This window comes from Bos grunniens, chromosome 22, assembly GCF_055505025.1.
Source record: "Bos grunniens cultivar Pamir isolate PY7600 chromosome 22, Bosgru_T2T1.0, whole genome shotgun sequence".
NCBI lineage: Eukaryota > Metazoa > Chordata > Mammalia > Artiodactyla > Bovidae > Bos > Bos grunniens.
In genome coordinates, this window is record NC_141186.1 from 28,441,221 (window position 1) to 28,461,997 (window position 20,777).

The following is a 20,777-nucleotide window of genomic DNA, read 5'->3' on the forward strand; positions in this document are numbered from 1 at the left end:
TATTTCTATCAACTGCATTAATAGACTGTTTCATCCATCAACAGCAAAACACATATTTTTATCAAACTTACATGGAGCATTCACCAAGATGGATCACATTCAGGGCCATAAATCACACCTTAAAAAATTTTAAGGAATAGAAATCATAGCATAGAAGGGGAATTGCTGGATCACATGGTAGTTCTATTTTTAACTTTTGCAGTCTCCATACTGTTTTCCATAGTGACTCTGCCAATTTACATTCCTGTTAACACATATATGTTCCCCTCTCTTCACATAGTTGCCAACACTTATTTCTTGTCTTTATGATCATAGCCATTCAAACAGGTGTGAAATGATATCTCATTGTGGTTTTGGTTTGCAGTTCCCTGATAATTAGCAATGTGTCTTTTCATGAACCTGTTGGTCATCTGTATGTCTTCTATGGACAAATGTTTATTCAGATCCTCTGCCATTTTAAAAATCACATTGATTTTGGTGTTGTAGTTGTTACTGAGTTGTATGAGTTTTAATATACCATGAATATTAACCCCTTATCACCACTTCATGGGAAATAGATGGGGAAACAGTGGAAACAGTGTCAGACTTTATTTTTCTGGGCTCCAAAATCACTGCAGATGGTGACTGCAGCCATGAAATTAAAAGACGCTTACTCCTTGGAAGGAAAGTTATGACCAACCTAGATAGCATATTCAAAAGCAGAGACATTACTTTGCCCACAAAGGTTCATCTAGTCAAGGCTATGGTTTTTCCAGTGGTCATGTATGGATGTGAGAGTTGGACTGTGAAGAAGGCTGAGCGCCGAAGAATTGATGCTTTTGTTTTTTTGTTTTTTCTTTTTAATTTTTTTTTTTGAATTGATGCTTTTGAACTGTGGTGTTGGAGAAGACTCTTGAGAGTCCCTTGGACTGCAAGGAGATCCAACCAGTCCATTCTGAAGGAGATCAGCCCTGGGATTTCTTTGGAAGGAATGATGCTGAAGCTGAAACTCCAGTACTTTGGCCACCTCATACGAAGAGTTGACTCATTGGAAAAGACTCTGATGCTGGGAGGGATTGGGGGCAGGAGGAGAAGGGGGCGACAGAGGATGAGATGGCTGGATGGCATCACTGACTCGATGGACGTGAGTCTCAGTGAACTGCGGGAGTTGGTGATGGACAGGGAGGCCTGGTGTGCTGCAATTCATGGGGTTGCAAAGAGTCGGACATGACTGAGTGACTGATCTGATCTGATCTGATTGAATATATAATTTGCAAATATCTTCTCCCTTTCAGTAGCTGCCTTTTTATTTGTTAATTTTTCCCTTTGTTGCACAGAAATTAGTTTGGTGTAGTTCCTTTTGTTTTTTGTTGCCATTGCTTTTGGAGGTAGATCAAAAAAAAAAATTATTGCTAAGACTGACATCAAGGACCTTACTACTTATGTTTTCTTCTAGGAGTTTTATGATTTCAGGTCTCATATGCAAGTCTTTAACCCCATTTTAACTTATTTTTGTGTGTGATGTAAGACAGTAGTTTAGTTTCATTCTTTTGTGTGTTACTGTTGATTTTTCCCAAGATCATTTACTGAAGACATTGTCCTTTCCTCAGTGTCTAGTCTTACCTCCTTTGTCATGAATTAGCTGACTATATATGCATGGATTTATTTCTAGGCTCTTTATTCTGTTCCATTTGATCTATGTAAATATATGTTTTGACTACTGTACCTTTGTAATATAGTTTGAAATTAGGGAGTGTAAGGCCTTCAGCTTTGTGCATCTTTCTCCAGATTGCTTTGGCTATTAGGGATCTTTTGAGGTTTCATATTAATTTTAAGATTGTGCATTATATTTCTGCAAAAGCGTCATTGGAACTTTTATAGGAATTGCACTGAATGTGTAGTTTTCTTTGGACATCGACATTGTAGCATTATTAATTCTTCCAATTCAGGAGCATAGAATATCTATTTACTTTATTTCTGTCTTTTTCAATTTCTTTCATCAATGTCTCAGAATTTTCGTCATGCAGGTCTTTCACCAACTTGGTTTAAAAATATTCCTAGGTATTTTATTATTTTTGGTGCAATTGTTTGTCTTTAAATTTGGTGCCAAATATATATAAAGGAAAATTTTCCATTTTAGTCATTTTTAAGTATACAGTTCCATAGGATTTTAAGTCTACAGTTCTGTAGCCTTGTGCAGCCATCACCACCATTCATCTCCAGAACTTTTCATCTTTCCAAACTGAAGGTTTATGCCCATTAAACACTAACTCCTCATTTCCTTCTCCTCCAGCCTTTGGCAATCACCTTGTTAATTTTTGTCTCTATGCATTTGACTGATGTAGGAACCTCATCTAAACGGAATAATATATTTGTCTTTATATGTCTGTGAAAGTTTAAATTGTATCTCCCAGTAATATATTTTGAAGTTTTATCCCATCCTCTTTCCAACAGGATATTAACTATTCAGACAAAAGGAAAAATTGTACTTTGATAAACATTTTGCAGTGGTCAATGTTTGTGAAGTTTCTTTTTCCTCAGTGGAAATTAAGTTAAAGTCAGAAAAATGCTAGCAGCTCTGCAAGAAAATATAAGGGTGATACTAGAATAATTTACAACAGACTTAAGAAATCATTCCTGAGACCTGGGATAGTTCTTTCTAATATGGGCCTTTCATAATTGTGTGTTAACGTTTAGAATATGTGTACTGGCTTGAAAGAGGAAAAGTAGCATTACAAACAGTGAAATTATATGACAACTCTAACATTTATAGTACTTAAGTTCAAATCTTTCCCAAGATGAACGATGTTGCCATTATACAACATACATCAGTGTTTCCTGCTAAGAAAAAAAGATGAGTGGCTAGATGAACAGATTAGATGGAAGCTTACATAATATATATGTAGGCTGTAGACTGTTCTCTTTGCCTTACCCTTTTTTTCTTCCAAGAGAAAAATCAAACATTTTTAAATGTATCAACAACCGACTCATTTTGTGATTATATGTTTTCTTGACTCTCCAATAATTATTTACATAATCTCTGCCTGTAAACACTTAAATACAAGTTTGTGTGTTCATAAACAACCAAAGGACAATGGACCAATGTGAAGAAAATCAATAAACCACTGATTAAATCCTGTACAGACAGTTTGGGTTGCCTTGAGTTTCATCAGAGGGTAAAAAAAAAAAAAAAAAATAGTGGGAAGATAAGATGAGAATATGGAAAAAATACTGAATACTGAGTTTCAAATTTTAAAAATTCCCTGGAATTACTGAAAATGCAGAAATGAAAGAAGAAAGGGAAGTGACTGCTGGTGGTGTCAAATTGTAGAACTACAAGAAACCTTAGCATTCACATCACTATTTGATTGATATCTTACAGATGTCACTGAGGCTGGGGGAAGGGTGTATGGGATTCACCCAAGGTCACGGTTGCTGATAGTGTGGGGCCTCAAGCCAGCCCAGTCTTTTTTGCTCCATCCCACATTGTATCCAGCCCACATCTGGTCATGAAAAACAAACAGAGCTTTCATTTATTTTCCCCTTCATAAATGCAGGAAGTATCTGCATTTCCAAGGAAAATATTTATGTATTTTTAAAGTGGATTCTAAGACCAATTGAATACACAAATTAAAACAAATATATTTGCCTGCTGGCCAATGCCTCTCTGAAGCCCTCAAGTTGTGCTTTACAGATAAAAACAGGCTAAATGTTTTAACTCTGATGAAAGAGTTTCATTTGATTCTGTCATCTTGTTTTTGATGGAATTTATGCTCCTCCCTGCCTCTTCCATTCATTTCATCAAATGGTGATTCTGCATTAGCAAAAACCCAACACTGGCAAACAAGGTGCGAGGTGGAAGTGGTTCAGAAACTGTAACTTGTGTTTCAGTTGCTTTTGAAGAACAATGGATGGTTGGGCAGCGAGCATTTGTAGGGTTCCGTTTGCATTTGAACACAAGACTGTAGCCTGGTTAGTTCACAGTGTCTCACATGTTTGGAGCATCATTTTTCATTTAGAAATGGCCAACCTAGCTTTCTTTTTCCATTGTAAGGGAGCAAGCATGAAAGACTGTCATGGGACCACTACAAAAGAAACTCATTATCTCAAAACCATGTGACATCCTCAGTTCCATGATTAGAATAAGCTAAAGAAATCAAAGAAAATAATGTTAGTTTAATGCTTCTCATAAATATGATTAAAGTCACTGTTGGTGGGGGAAAATAAGCCTGGATCTCTGAGGTTTCTATATTTGAATGGACTTTCAGCTTTAGGGCTTTGAGAACTAGCAACCCAAGGGTCTTCCCTGTAGTCATGTTGATTAATTGGTTAATGTAAATTCCAAGGAGTCTCATTAATTAGAGTAAAGAAATAGCAGTAGGCCATGTTGAGTTTAAAATTAATTATGAAATTTAATCATTAGTAACAACAATACAACTCACCTTTGTAATATTTTCCAAAAGCCAAATAAAATAAGATGTAATAAACAAGAAATCACTATAAATTTTTAAAGACTGCCCGCTTTACTCTAGACAACATTGGAGCTCTAGAAAGAATCATGTAACTCATGTTTGGGTGATGTTCTTCTACTGTTTTCTCTTAACAAGCTGGTATACACATAGTCAATCCCACATTAGTCCCTTTATTCTGCTTATGTTGTCTCCTGACTGCTACCGAATTGGGACAAAGAACAGCCATCAATAACTGCTGTCATGCACAGCTTTGGGCCACAGCTGCAAGTTGGGATCTTCTCTGACCCCATCCACAAGGTTGGCTGTGATTGACCTTGGTCAGCCTGAAACCTGCCCTGTAGAGCTCCGGTTCAGCTTGATCATTAGGCCCCAGGCCCGAAAGCTGTCAGGGTCAGAGCCAGAAATCTCATGTACCATTTACTGTTCCCACCAGTGTGGCTCTGTGAGCGTTGACAAGAAGCCATCTTGCTGATGAGAGGACTTTATAACATCAGTGTCTTTCTGTTACTGTTTTTAAACTTTAATCTTGTTGGCTTTACCACCAAAAATGTATCTCAACTCTATTCCTTCTGGGACCTGGAGTCTTCTGTTTCCACAATCTACCCCAGTCCACAATCACTATTATCTCTTATCCAGATACTAAAATGACCGCCTTACTTGCTGGTCTCTCTGCTTTCATTCTTCTTCCTATTCATATGTGATCTATTCTTACTCAGCAGAAAAAAACAAAAATGATCTCTTTAGAGTATAAATCAGAGCACATCTGTGTTTAAACTTTCTGTTGATGTCTCTAACAATAACCATCAATGCTTTTTCTAATCTCCACCATCATGTATACCCAAGACCAGCTATAAAATAGGAAGCCCATATTGAAAGCATGGGGCCTTTGATCAGTATTATTGCAAATTTCAAGACGGCAACAGGAGAGTATTAAAACAAATGTGGGGTCCTTCTAACTATGGGATTCTGTGCCATTTCAGAGGTGACCCAACTGTGAAGCCAGCCCAGTCTCCTCCAGCACCATCACTAACTCTCCAGTATACTATATCCTTTTTGAAACCAGTACATTGGAGCACTGAATGCTGTTTTGGAAAATGGGCTTGTACATATACACAGCTCCTATCACTGTGGACAGTAGTTGGGCTTCAGAACATATCTTCCTGGCAGTTTTCCTTTACCATACTCGCTTCAAGTACTTCTTAGGAATACTAGAGCAGTCCCAGTGGTATTGGCTATTGCCTTGTATGGAAAATCAAGACAACTAGGAATAATTCCCTCCATATTTTTCCTGGTATATCCATAAAAAAATATAATTGATGGCAAGAAAACAAGTTTGGTGATGGTTACCTTTAAAGAAGAAAAGAGCAAATCAATACAGTATTGTAAAGTAAAAAAATAAATAAAACTGAAAAAAAAGATACCACAGAGAATAAAAACAAGGAAGTTGCAAATACAGAAAGATGGCCTGGCTAGTGCAAGGAGTGGATGGTAGAGTATCAACCAGTTATTAAACCCTTTCCTTGTCTTGGTTCTACTGCCCCAGGCCCCGCTTTGTGGAGTTTTTCTGGTGTTGAAGTCATTTTAGCACATCTTTGAACATGATTTTTTAAAATGATAGTAGTAATCAGAGTGATATTGTGACTCGGTGAGTTCCTGTAGTATACCCAAACGGTGAGACACGACTGAGCGAGCACATACAAGGTGTTTTACTGACACCAATACACTCCAGGGAGGTACTGTTGTACCAGGGTTATAGATGAGCAAAATAAAGGTAAAGAAGTTAGCACATTTGACCAATGAGCAGCACTGCAGCCAGACCGTGCCAGCTGGGCTCCTGTGTTTCAGTTCTTTGCTACACCAAGCTGCGCCTTCCAAATAAGTGATTCTCAAAGTATGGTCAAGGGATTGCTTGCCCTCAGAATGTGGAACCCGTTAAAAGTATGGAGCACCTTGTCTAAAGCCTAGAGAATTCGATCTCTACGACCGGAGCCTAGAACGGTAGGGAGTAGGGCCACGAGGAAAGCAAGTCTCAGGTATTCTTTTTCTCTTAGTGAATTACTTTATTTTTGGCCCTGCCCTGTCTTCGTTGCTATGCAGGCTTTTCTCTAGTTTCAGCGAGTGGGGGCTGCTCTTGGTGGTAGTGCTCGGGTTTCTCGTTGCAGTGGCTTCTCTTGTGGCTCATGGGCTCAATAGTTGCAGCACACCGGCTTAGTTGCCCCACTGCACATGGAAGCCTTCTGGACCACGGATCCAGCCTGTGTCCCCTGCGTTGGCAGGTGAACTCCTAACCACTGAGCCATCAGGGAAGCCCTCCCAGGTAATCTTATGCACAGTGATTTGAGACTTGCTGCTCTTCACCCATTTATGTATTTTTTCTGAGGACCCTTCTGCCTCATCTGGAAGCACCTAAGGTCCCTGGCCCTGCTTCCACCTCAGCTAAATGATGCGAGAGACCTTAGCATGGTGCAGCCTGTTGAAGATGCCAGCAGGCTCTGCAATGCCTCCAGACACACAGTCAACAAAGTTCAATAATCCTATCTGACAAAACCTAAAGCAGATCACTTTCCCACATGTGATATGAAATGAGATCTGCAAAGCAGGGTCCTTAATACCACGGTAGGCACTTTGCATCTGCCTCCATGCCCAGCAGGTCATTTGTTATAATACATGTGACATTCCACAGTACAGCCTGGGGCTCTCAGGGTCGTTAGCTGCACGGAAGAGTGAACCAGAGAGGATGATACAAAACAGGCCCCTCAGATAAGAGCCATCCTCCCAAACTAAAGGCCATTCACAAGACTGCATGATCAGCACCAAATTCCATAAATTATCCTGAGCTTGAATCTGCTTTGAGATCCTGCCACTCAGGAAATTGCAAAGTCTTACTACATAACCCCTCGGTCTATATTTTCCTCCACCTCATTCATACTTTGTCGTTAAATTCCTACTTGTATTTACTGTCCAAATCCCAAGTCATGATGTCATGTCACGAAAACTGCATTCTATTTTCGTGACTTACATATAGGTTTGCTTGGGTCTCATCTTCTAGCAAAAGTTATGCAGTTTTTTAACACGTTTAACTAGTAAAGGAAAAAAGAAAATGAAGAGAAAAGGCCAGTCATTGGAATCATCAGCTGCCTTCTGAAATCAAAAGAGAAAAATGAATTAATGGAATCTGGCCCCAGGATATTTAGAAAACAGCGTGGAGGAAAAAATAAAAACATTGCCCAGATAAAGAATTTTACACCAAAGATCAGGAGTTTGCCTTGTGAGGTCAGAATTTATCCAAGTACAAATAATAAATAGAGAATCATTGTTGGGTTTACATTTTCCAATTAGCGTTCAGAACATCAAAGATCTGTGAGAATGTGAAATCCCCTCCAAGCCCAAGGAGGGGAGACTCACGTGGCAACAGCATGTCTCTCTGTGGGGGACTCTCACTTTCAAAGGTCTTTGTTTAGAATCCTCTTTGCCACAACCCAGCGAACCCCAACCCTGTGCTGTTCCATACATGCTTTGGCCTGAAAATGCCTCTTGTCACAACTGAGCATTTCTTATCTCCAAGAGGATTGAAACCAGACTGCCCTCAAAGGACCCAGGCGCTGTTTAAAAATAGCAGAAGTGTACCTGGATCAAACCTACAGAATAGAAAATTCTCAAAGATGGAAGAAAAATGTCTAACAGTCAGCGTTTGGCCTAAGCACTCGCTTTTGTCTTTAGCTCTTCCCTCTGCCTTATTCCATTAAACCTCAGTTATGATGGTCATCATTTTCCTTTGAGGACCAAGGGCTGGTTTGTGGGGGACAGAGGCCATAAGTCACTTTTCAAAGGTCCCCTAGTATGCTTTAAAGATGCCTGGGTTTGAAAAGCAAAAAAACTATAATCCAGTGAATTTTGTGACTTGAAAATGTTCATTTTTGAACAGAACCAAAAAGGCATTTATTTTGCTCAAGTATATCAATAGGTATGTATTTCCTCAAAAATGAATGAATGTCAATATGAAAGATTAACAGGAAAGACATGAACTTTATAATGGCATAGGAAATAAAATATAAAATGATAACACCAGTATCAGACAGCACATTAGGCACCTAGATGTACAGACCATGGCTTAAAGCTCATGGATATATAATATCTTTGTGTGCTAAGCAGGACATCTTTATTTTAGTATAGTGAAAGGAATTTAATTCCATCAAAAGAACAGTAGTGCTTAGGAGTTTTGTTTGGCATCTAAATCAATTTGTAAAAAGGCGAAGGACGTGCAGCCCACAGGCATATATCATTAATATATTCTTCAGAGAGTATCAGTGCTTTGCATGGTTTCCATGGAAGAAGCTGAAGTTATGTAAATAACATTACCCTAAATCCCTAACCAAAGCTATTCATATAAAGCCTTTATTGTAGCTATCTTCCTGACCATGACCATGTAGCATAGAGATATTGCATTGTTGACAATCAGATAATGTAAATTACATTTGCTCTGAAATAGCACTGGCTGTTGCTTTTGAAGCCGGCCAAGGTCAGACTTAAAAGATGGAGAACAAATGCCCATATGGCTTAGGAACTAGATTGCTGTCTGTTGAAAACCAAAATTCCTTGAAGCTATCTAGAAGATGAATGCTAATGGAAAAGCCCCACATAGTCTTGCTTGTAAAGTAGTTAAATTTGTTTGCCCTCAGAAAGCACATGGCATTATTTCACCTAGTGGAACTGAAACCAGAGGGGGGGTGGGGAACTAATTAGGCATATACCAGGAAAATGGATCCTGGACTAAGTAATTTCCATCTATCACCACTTGGTTATCATTTAGTTATTATTAACTAAATTATTATTATTTAGTTATTATTAACTAAATAATAATTAGTTATTCTAAATAATTATTAGTTATTAACTAAATAACTTTAGTTATTATTAACTAAAATAATACCTTTAATTTGCACTGTGATGCATATTTCCAAAGAATTTCATATATACTTTCTCTTATAATTTCAATTAATCTGGTCATAAATGTGCAGGTGACATAAAACTAAAAGACTTTATTAGAAGATAGGATCCAGATGTTATTATCTAATAAGATTAAGTATCATGGGATAAGTGTAAGGATCAAACCATCAGCCATGTTCATGTGAGATGAGGATTTGAGACCTGGCAGAAGCGCTGACAGTAACAACCCAGGAGTATTGGGTGATGAAAATCTCAGTTAGAGTCAATCATTACTGTGACAAGTGAAAATGTACCTCTCCCCTCAGCCTCTGTTGCTGCTGCTGCTAAGTCACTTCAGTCGTGTCCGACTCTGTGTGACCCCATAGACGGCAGCCCACCAGGCTCCCCCATTCCTGGGATTCTCCAGGCAAGAACGCTGGAGTGGGTTGCCATTTCCTTCTCCAATGCATGAAAGTGAAAAGTGAAAGCGAAGTCACTCAGTCATGTCCAACTCTTAGCGACCCCATGGACTGCAGCCTACCGGGCTCCCAGCCTGTTACTAGGTCTGAAATGAGGACAATGGCAGTGGACTCTACATACCCAGAGTACTGAATTCCAATCTGGGTCCCCTACTTCCTGTAGGTGCACTGTGCTTACTATACACCCAGCTCTGTGATGAAACCTTTATGCATGTTATCTGATTTAAGCCTCAGATAATCAATAAGGCAGCCATTGGCAGGTTAGAGAGTGTGGTGGGCACCTGCCGCCTGGCCTGTCCAGTATTCTTCCAGGACTTTGAGCCATGAGTGGAGTATAACAAGGAGAGAAAATAATGGAACTGATAACACCCAGTATCAGTATTCTGCAGAAATGCCCCTATGGCTTGGCTCCCCAACTCTCCTTGTTTCTGACTTTTCCAGAGCCTATTTTTTTTTTCATCAGATCTCTAAGCCAGTGCATGTACTTTCAATAAGTGCGCTTTTTTATTGTTTAATTCAGCCAGTTACTGTTGCTTATTATAAAGAACATCAAGTGACTTGCAGGAAGATAAACAAGTCATTCAAGAACCTTTTGGGCTGACTTCAGAACCCACACAGTTAACTGATGACCGATGCTCTGGTCCAGTACCAACCACCACGAGAGGAGAGCTGGCAAACTACATGGAGGAAAGAAAAGAGGGACCAAGAGGGAAGGGGAAGTCGTGTGTATGCCAGCGATGGAATGAGTTTGGTTTTCCCAGAGAAAGATTGACCTGGAGATGAGTAAACATCTTTACAGGCCGAGAGCAGCGTTGTTTGGAAGAAAGATGACAGATGAGCTGTAGCCATTTATTCCTTCACTCTTTTCACGACACTATTTTATTGAAATGTGTCAGTCAGTGTGGTTGCAGAAGCAAAGAAACACAGTATCTGTGTTTTCATGGAGCTTGCAGTCTAGTTAGGCATAGTGGACAAGAAACACATTTTATAAATGAATATACCAAATAGATGATAAATGCTATGATGAGTGGTGGTGATGTTTACAAATGAAGTGGTAACGTTTGAGCAAAGACCAGGGTGAAATGAAGGAGCCAACCTCAGGGTTACCTGAAGGAAAAGCATTCCAGGCAGAGAGAACAGCAATGCAAAGGCTTTGTTCTTTTCAGTGGATGTCCAGGAATGGATAGAAAGGAGGGAGTGGGAGGAGAATAGATCAGAGAGAAAGAGAGCACCATGGGTCAATTCAGGAGCCTTGTATGGCTGCAGTAGAGATACTTTGTAGAGCTGCCAGAAAATTTTGACCAAGGGAATAACATGATAGAATGTATTTGGGGGATGGGGGCAAAATATATTAAAAGTGGTTTTATTCGATTATAGTATATTTACAATATTGTGTTAGTTTCAGGTGTACAACAAAGTGATTATTATGCATATATTCATTCTTTTTCAGATTTTTTTCTCATGTCGGTTACAGAACATTGAGTAGCCTTCCCTGTGCTATACAGCAGGTCCCTTGTTGGTTATCTAGCATATACATAGTAATGTGTGCATGTTAATTCCAAGCTTCTGATTTATCTCTCCCCACCATGTTTCCTGTGTGGTAGCCATAAGTTTGTTTTCAATATTTTTAAGTTCATTTCTGTTTTTTAAATAAGTTCATTTATATGATTTTTTAAAATTAGATTACGCATAGAAGTGATAGCATATGATATTTGTATTTTTCTGTCCGATTTCACTTTGTGGTAATCTGAGGTCCATCCATGTTGCTGGAAATGGCATTATTTCATTCTTCTGTTACAGATGAGCAGTATTCCATTGTGTATATATACCACATCTTCTTTTTTCATTCCTCTCTCGATGGACATTTATTCCATGGCTTGGCTATGGTAAATAGTAGAATTATTTCTAAAACACATCCCCCTTGGGTGATATACAGGCAGCAGATGAAGGCAGGAAAATATGAGAGCATGGAAAGCACTGAACAAATTATTATAGTAGTCCAGGCTAGAGAATAAAGGGGCTCATATACTAGGGTGGCTGGAGTAAAGACGAGAAGTGATGAAGTTTGGTAAAAATCTGAGGGTGAATCTGATGGCATTTGCAGATAGGTTGAATAGCAAGTATGAGAGACAGAGTAAAGAGTAGCTCTTGGATTTGGTTTACATGAGTAACTAGATAGTGAAGGTTCTGTTTACTTTATGCCTTATGGAATAGAAATAGGGACTAATGGTAGATGGACTGGGATGCTATATAAATACTTTCCAACAGTCATATCTGGCAAAGGAAGGAATGAAGTGATTTAAAGATGATGAGTTTTCCAAATAAGAGGTTGGCATAGGTAAGGAGGACAACTGTTTGGCAAAGTCTTTCTAAAGGAGCTCAAATGCCAACTAGGGACAGAACAAAGTGACCTACAAGAGTCCTTCCAATCATGAACTTTCATCAACTATGAGGTTTACGGAATTGGTAAGGGGCTTATTACCCATTACCATTCATACAGGTAGAAGGGAAGAAAAATACACAGTCAAATTGTATTTTACTGGCTTCAAACTTGGGCAAATTAGAGCGCTGGTTTCTACATCTCATGACTCTCACTTGATTACTTCCGTGTAAGACAATCCCTTTCCAAAGTCAGAACATCCTGGGAAAACAACAGGGTGGGGTTTGTTATTGTTTCTTTCCTTTTCTTGTCTCAGTGTAAAGCTGGAAAAGTCCACACGTCTGTGCAGCCTGGGAAGGTAGCAGACATAAAAGCAAGGGCTGGGATCCAGTTACACTTCATTCCTTGTGTTAGCCATTCTTGGAACCTACAGATTATGAAGGGGACCCAGGCAAACGAAAGGGAAGAAAGAAGAGACAGGCTTGCTGACTTTTTTTTTTTTTTTAAGAGAAATAAATCCTATAAACTCCACAGAAAGGTGCCTAGAGTTCTACAAGGCACATTTAGAGTTGACTCCACACATCCAAACTCTTTGTTTCCCTAGACTGGTTTTCCCAAGTTCAGCCTTCCCTTTCTAGACAAGCTACGGGTCCCACTTCTAGTCAAGGGGGCCTGGGACAATGCTCATAGTTGAAAATGCTCACCAACCCTTGCCCGTTCATGTGTAGTGCAGAAGAAATCAAGCAGGGACACACCATGATTTATTTAATTTTTATCCCACCTGTCCTGCCTTTATTGGCTTATTTCTAAGAACATTCCCCTGTTCTTGCCAGGACTAACCCGACAGCCTGTATCTCCCTGTGCTTGACTCCCATGGGAACCTGCCTCCCCAGCCGCCTGCTCTTTCTGTCTCCTTCCCATTCCGTTCATGCTGTTGTCAAACACCTTTGAGTGCCTGTTCCTGTCTGACTGTGTGCTAGGAGTGTAATAGGATAGTCGTGTCTCCACCTCCACCCAGACAGTGGAAAAGAGATTTCTGCTTCACTGTGAGATCTTTTACGTCTGAAGCTCCTTCTAGCTCTTGGTCATGCTAACGAGACACTGGAGTCAGTGGTCCTTTATATAGCACAGCACTGCCAAGACATCTTGGAAAAGCAAGGGAAAGGCCGGATATGAGTTAGGAGTAGGTGGAGGAGAGCTCACCTGCTCGTCATGAAAAATTCACTATGAATTTGTGAGCAGCTGGGAGTTTGGTGATGGCAAGGCGCGGAGGGTGTAGCACGGTGTGGGGGCAGGTGAGATTATAACTAGCAAGTTAAGTCCCAAAGGTGAGGCATGGTCAATCAGACTGTCGGAACAGGAATGTCAAACGCTGAATCTGGTATCATGCGGGCTATGGTCTGTGATTCCCCAAATTCAGTCGAAGTCCACCGTCGCCCATGACATTTCTGTTTAAAGTACTTTGGAGGAAGGAAAGAAAAGGAGTTCAACCCATGAAAGAGGTGGCAAGAGCAGATGGCAGAGCCAAAAGACAAGACCAGAGACCACACAGAGAGACTGTAGCAGGACTGCTCCAGCAGGTGCTGTGAGCATCCGTGCAATCCCCCTTCCCATAAATTTGCTTTAAAAGGGAGATTTGGAAATGGTGGGATGATTGCATTACATTGGGATGCAAAAGATAGTAAGATCTTTGTCCTGCCCTCCCTAAACAAACTGGCATCCTCCTTCTCTTGGGTACCCACCCTACTTTATTTTTCTATCTCTGTCAATAACACCAACCCCCTTATGCAACACTCACACCTGTACATGTTTACCTGTGCCACCGATCCTGAGTTCTCTGAAAGTGGGATTATTCTTTCAATGAACATTTATTGAACGCTTACTGTACACCAGGCAGGAATCCCTGGTGGTGGCTCAGTGGTAAAGAATCTGCTTGCAATGCACAAGATGTGGGCTTGATCTATGGGTCAGGAAGATCCCCTGGAGGAGGAAATGGCAACCCATTCCAGTATTCTTGCCTAGGAAATCCCATGAACAAAGGAGCCTAGCAGGCTACAGTCCATGGGGTCACAAAGAGTCAGACATGACCTAGTGACTGAACAACAACAACAAAACGATACACCAGCACAGGGATAGACCCTAGTCACGTGCACACGTGTAAGACATGGGCTGTGGATTTGTTCCCAGTGAGCTCTTGATTTGGAAAAGTAAAAAGGAAAGGTGTTTTCTCTTCATGTCTTTATGTGCCTGGAAGAAGATGGGTTCATGACAAATATTTGTTAAGTATCTATTTGAAAAGGGACATAAATTAGGCTATAAATATATCCAGTAGGGAAAGAAAGAAGTCTATTGGCTGACACTGGAATATGCTCTGTTCTATCATTTGGAATTATATGGACAGTAGAAACTTCTTTGTGTGAGGATATTGAAACGTATATTTTACATTTTCTTGATGTTGCTTCAACATTACATAAGACAACGGTTTATTCTAATTTCTTCTCTAAATATCACCCCCTAAAACCTAAAAGGATGACTTTCCACGTGCAATTTTAAAAATCCAAAACAATAATGGAAATTAAAAGTTAAAAACCTTGCATGGACCAGATGTCCCAGTGCTATCAAATCACTGAACATTCAATAAAGAAAACGGGACAGAATTCTTTGCCAATAATGCTAGTTGGCTTCATCTGAAGAAGTTAGACTTAGATTTTTAATAAAGATGCTTCCCCTTCCTTGCTGGTTGATGCCTACCTAGGCTTCCAAAATTTGTAGACTTTGTAAACCAGATGAATGTCTTATGGTCAGAAAGGAATGTAGAAGGCAAGAAAAGCATGGGAAATAGCAGAAAAGGATGAACGTGACAATGATGATGCAAATAACAATAAGGTGGCGTGCAAATGTAGGTTGTCGTCTGTGCTCTCCAGTAGAGAGCCTGGCTCAGTTGACGGGAGAGTCACCAGGTGAGCTTGTGTAAATCCAACTGTCACCCTGGTGACACCCACCCCCCAACCCTGATGCTCTGGTCAGGGATTTGGTTATGAACAATGGAAACATCTCTGGTTGCTTTATTCAGAGATGAAATTTATTGGAAGGATGTCACATTGCTCCTAGCATCAAAGAAGGTGGAGACCCAGCTCAGGCAGGAACCAGGGCAGGCACTGTAAAGCCAAGTCGAGTCCCAGGAATGGTCCCCTTAGTGTGCTCCACCAGGGCCATTGTCACTTCCACGGAGCCATCGCCACTGACGGCTCCTCCCATGGCCCAGGGCTCTCAGTGCCTCAGCGCATGCTCCTTCTCTGATCCCATGCCTTTGTGCCACTCCCCGAGATTCAGAAACTGGGGCCTCCACTCCCAATGGACTGTGGGGCCAGGAACCAAGGGAGAACAGTATGCAACCCAGCCTCGGAGCTCTTGTAGTCAGAAGTGGGCTTTGTTTGGCTCTGATCTTGAAAGAGAGTGAAAGTGTTAGTTGCTAAGTCATGTCCAACTCTTTGTGACCATGGACTATAGCCCACCAGGTTTCTCTGTCCATGGGATTCTTCAGGCAAGAATACTGGAGTGGGTAACTGTTCCCTTCGCCAGGGGATCTTCCCAACCCAGGGATCAAACCTGGGTCTCCTGCATGGCAGGCAGATTCTTTACCATCAGAGCCGCCAGGGAAGCTCTGATTTGGGATCCCCTCAAATAGAATATTCAAATGTCATGCCTGCAGAATGTCAGAGGTCCACTCCATCTGGCTAGCTGGCTGGGTGAGGGCCAGGACTGTGTGTGTGAGAGGGCAGAAGGTGAGCTAGAGAAGCTTCCCCAAGATGGACACTGAAGTTATACCGACCATAGCTGAGAGGTGGGAGCAGAGGCAGTGTGCAGGCAGGCCGGATAACCAAGAAACACATGATCGGGGGCCAGAGGGGCACAGCAGTGGGTGGGGTGTACTGTACCCCAAATCTGGAGGTGGGTAGCCCATGCTCATGTGTCAGTCTTCTGTTCACAGATATTTGGGGATAGATCCTGATGGTTAAAAGGGCAGAGACAAGTTATTACCTGCTCCCCTTGGCCTTCTAAAGATTTCTGCCATCCATCTGGCAGCCAGTCGATGTTTCCCATATGGTGGTGCTTTTACCTCTTGGTGTATGAAAGATGATTTTAGGTCATCATTGAGTTAACTTTATTGTCTTTTCCCATCATTATGCTTTATTTTTATGGTGTTCAGAATTGCGAAGTAAAAAGTAAAATTTATTTACTCTGTGCTGGGCGCTAAGTCCTTTTCACATATTCACCATCATTTAATCCTCATAGAAATCCAAGGAGGGGATCATTATTATTATTACTACTACCTGTGTTTTACAGATGATAAAACCGAGGCTCAGAGAGGTTAAGTCACGTGCTAGTCACATGGCCGGTGAATGAAATCTGGGTTTCCCCTGGGGTTTTCTGGCAGCAGAGTCCTTACTGTCTGTGCGTGTGAGTGTCTTTACTGTGAGATGAGCACCTGCTGGGCATTTTGAACAACAACATGACCTCCTGTCTTCTCTTTAATACACACGAGTGTTTCTCTTCACAGTCCTGTAGGTTAACAGTTGCTAACATCGCTTAACACTTACCTTGTGCCAGGCAGTCTTCCTGGTGATGCACACAGTGAACTCATACCGAGGAGACAGGGCACTCTTATCCCCATGAGAAACAGAAACTGAGGCACTGAGAGATCACATCACCTGGTTAGCAAGCAATGGAATGTCTGCTCTTGCCCATACATTATTTTGCCTCCTTAAGCTGCCAGCCTGGGAGGGAGGTCCCATTATTATCGCATTTTACAGGTGAGGAAAGTGAGGCTCAGACAAGGGAATCATCCTGCTTCAGGACTCAGCATAGTCCTGTACTTCCTGTAAAGGACTAGATAGTAAGTACCTTTGCCTTTGTGGCCTCCTGTCTTTGTACCCCTACACTGCACTGCCAAGGCAGTCATAGGAAAACGTAAACCAATGGGCATGCCCATGTTCTAATAAAACCTTATATAGAGACCGGAGTGTGAATTTCATACAATATTCATATGACACAGATAATACTTCTTCTTTGGACTTACTTTCAACCATTTAAACATGTAAAATATATTCTTAACTCAGGGGTCAGGCAAAAGCAGGCTGCTAACAGGATTTATCCACTGGTCATTGTTTGCCAACCCTTGGCCTAGGTCACGTCACCGAGTCATGTCTGATTCCAAACCAGATCTCTTTGCACTGAACCGTGAAGCTTCCACAGACAGAAAGGAAAAACAGAAGGGTCTCCCACACCAGAGGCAGGCCGGAGGCTAATAGGATGACAGCTCCCTCCTGGCCCATGTCATCCCTGTGGGTCAGCTCCTGACGTTCAGTAAAGCGGGACCATTCTGGTGGATGGAAAGAAAGCATTGATTGTGGAAAGCAACACTTAAAATCCAAATGTAACACTTTTAGAACATATTTTAGAAAGCATCCTCTCTGCCACAAAAAACACCACACCTTTTTTTTCAGGATCTTGATGAAATGAATAGTTTTGAGCCAATGGCTTGCATTTCCCCCTTTCTCCAAAGAAAATCAAGCTGTCAAATCATGAATTTCCCTGAGAGTGTTCTTTGGCCATTCAGCCATGTCTTCTAAGGAGTTTGACTTATTGAAAAATAGAAACCACTCATGGCTGTAAAACCAGTGAACCTCTTTCCTTTATTTAACCTTTTGCCCTTGAAAATGTACTTTTTTATGGTCCGCACGTGATCCAACCAAGCTTGCTCTCAGTGAGCCTTTCACATGAGTTACACAGAGAAGCACTTCAAAGAGAAAAGAGAAACGCTACATAAATGCAAGGTAGTAGTGACTCAAATCTAATCTTAACTCATAACTTGAACCCTGTTGCCAAGTATAATAGTCTCTGATGGAGACAGGAATTTCCTGATGGACGCTCTGTCCTTGCTTTCTCTCCCTTTTATCCCTGTCTGTGCACACTGGTTCTTGGAATACTATTAATATCACACCCAACAGCCAGCACATTACTTCTCTGTTGAGAGCTGCCCCCCTCCGGCTACTAGAGCCGGATTTGCTCAGGTAGAAGGACTGGGGAATTCAGACACTCCCACCCCTGGGGGCAGTTACTGACAGTAACTGATGGATGTGGGGCTGTAGACACTCCTGCTCCTTCGCTCCTGATGGCGACAGCTGAGGCTTGAGCCTGTCTGTGTCCCCAGCCTCCCAGTGGGACTGAGTCACTTTCACTAAGACGATGCATCCTTGATCTCCTCCTCTCCCCTGGTTTACACTTCTCCTCTTCCACTCATTTCCCCAGGGTTGCTTCCTAATAGACTGCTTTCACACAAATCCTTATTTAAGGCTCTGCAACTGAAAGAAAGAAAGTGAAAGTTAAGTCGCTCAGTCGTGTCCGACTCTTTGTGACCCCATGGACTGTAGCCCACCAGGCTCCTCCGTCCATGGGATTCTCCAGACAAGAACACTGGAGTGGGTTGCCATTTCCTTCTCCAGGGGATCTTCCCAACCTAGGGATTGAACCCAGGTCTCCCGCATTGCAGGCAGATGCTTTAACCTCTGAACCACCAGGGAAGCTCTGCAACTGGGGACCCGTCTAATCTGTGGGGTTACAACCAGCATCTTAATATTCTGCCTTCCGCTGTACAGCATATTGCAATAGAAGCCCATTGCTTTGTTTGCATAGTTCTAAAGAGTTTTCCAAATGCTTCTAGAGCAGCGTCTGTATAATGCTTCAGACTGATCTGTTTATCTCCATCATACAGGGGAGGAACTTGAGGCTCAGAGAGAGTAAACAGCTTACCCAAGGTCACACAGATGGGCATGAACAGGGCTTGAGCCTCCTGTACCTGTGGATTGATGACCATAGTTTGGAATTAAGTCATCATAGAATATTTTCTCATATAAAAGTATAGTCTCTCTTTTAGGACAAAGGAAAAAATCCTTAAAAAAGAAAATATTTTAGAATCATTTATTCAGACCATAAATATTTATTGAGCGTCTGCTTCATTTCATGGATTATCTCTGTGGCTCAGCGGTAAAGAATACGCCTGCAATGCAGGAGATGCAAGAGATGAGGGTTTGATACCTGGGTCAGGAAGATCCCCTGGAGGAGCGCATGGCAACCCACTCCAGTATTCTTGCCTGAAGAATCCCATGGACATAGGAGCCTGGCCATAGGGCCGCCAGGAGTCGGACATGAGCACACACACACTTCATTTCATGTGCTGGGAAAAAGCTATAGATATGACAGTGAGATCCTCATTGGGACTTAACTTGTAACAGGAGGAGGAACAAGAGAAAAAAAAACTAATTATAATGGCCATAATTTCTTTGAATAGAATAAACAAGGAACTGAGTAAGGGACACTCAGAAAGGGTCCTCTTTAGAGCAGAGACAGTCTGCCAGGATGGAGGAGGGGGACCTTTGATGTGAGAACTAAGAATGGGGAGGAGAGGCGAGGAGAGAGGGGAGCTAAGAGGTGAGAAAACATGCTCCAGGAATGAGAATCTGAAGCCCACCCTTCACTGGAAAATGTAGAATTCAGAAATTTGGTTTTCTTGTTGGCTGTGGGCTCAAACTTCTTTGCAAGCAGAGAAGACGATGATATTTGAGGTAGAATTTCAGGGCTGTGAACAGGAAGTTAGGCAGAGATATCAACCACCCCGTTGGCCTGGACACTTGACTGAAATATCCAGCATTTGTCCTATTCTTGAAGGATCCTCTGGAGAAGCTCAGTCCGTTTTCTTTGGCTCCAAGTCCACTGTTAACTGGAGAGGAAATGCATTTATTAGCAGGGGCCAATCTGTTGGACTAACTCTGGACAAACCACCCTCGACGTTGGGAGACTCTGGGTGGCCCACAGCCAAGTATGAGGGAGATGGCTGTGAGTGAGTGGGGTGGAGAGTGGTGACATGGGCTTGAGTCCCTGTTGTGCCATCTAGTTCCCTGTGTCCTGGGGAAAGGAACTCATCTCTCTGAAACTCTGTTTCCTCTTCTATTAGTGGCGAGAAAACCAAATACACTAGCAGGCTGCTTGTGAAGATCAGAAAGCAAGTGTATAAGGATGACCTGGCTCAGTATTTGGAACTCTCAAAAAGTCTAGGTTGTAATAGGAGTAGTAACAGAAGCAAGAACTGTACAGTGAGAGTAGCAGCAGTCACAGTAATAGTAACAATCATACTAGTGAGCATTGATACTCTTATTATGGTTATTATGGCCTCTGCCTATACCTCAATCATTCTGGTAATAAACTAGGACCTAAAGTCTGAACTGCAATCTGTGTGTGTGTGTGTGTGTGTGTATATTAGTCACTCAGTTGTGTCCAACTCTTCATGACCCCCAGACTATAGCCTGCCAGGCTTCTCTGTCCATGGAATTCTCCAGGCAAGAATACCGGAATGGGTTGCCATTCCCTTCTCCAGAGGATCTTCCTGACCCAGGGATCAAACCTGGGTCTACTGCCTTGCAGGCAGATTCTTTACCATCTGAACCACCAGGGAAGCCTGTAATCTCATACCCATCTATAATAAAA

The 20,777-nt window shown here is 41.7% G+C and overlaps 1 protein-coding gene across 2 annotated transcripts in view; it reads left to right on the forward strand.

Moving 5' to 3' along the window:
* Positions 1 to 20,777, forward strand: part of PDZRN3 (PDZ domain containing ring finger 3) — a 494,666-nt gene that overhangs the window by 178,062 nt on the left and 295,827 nt on the right. The window lies entirely within an intron of this gene.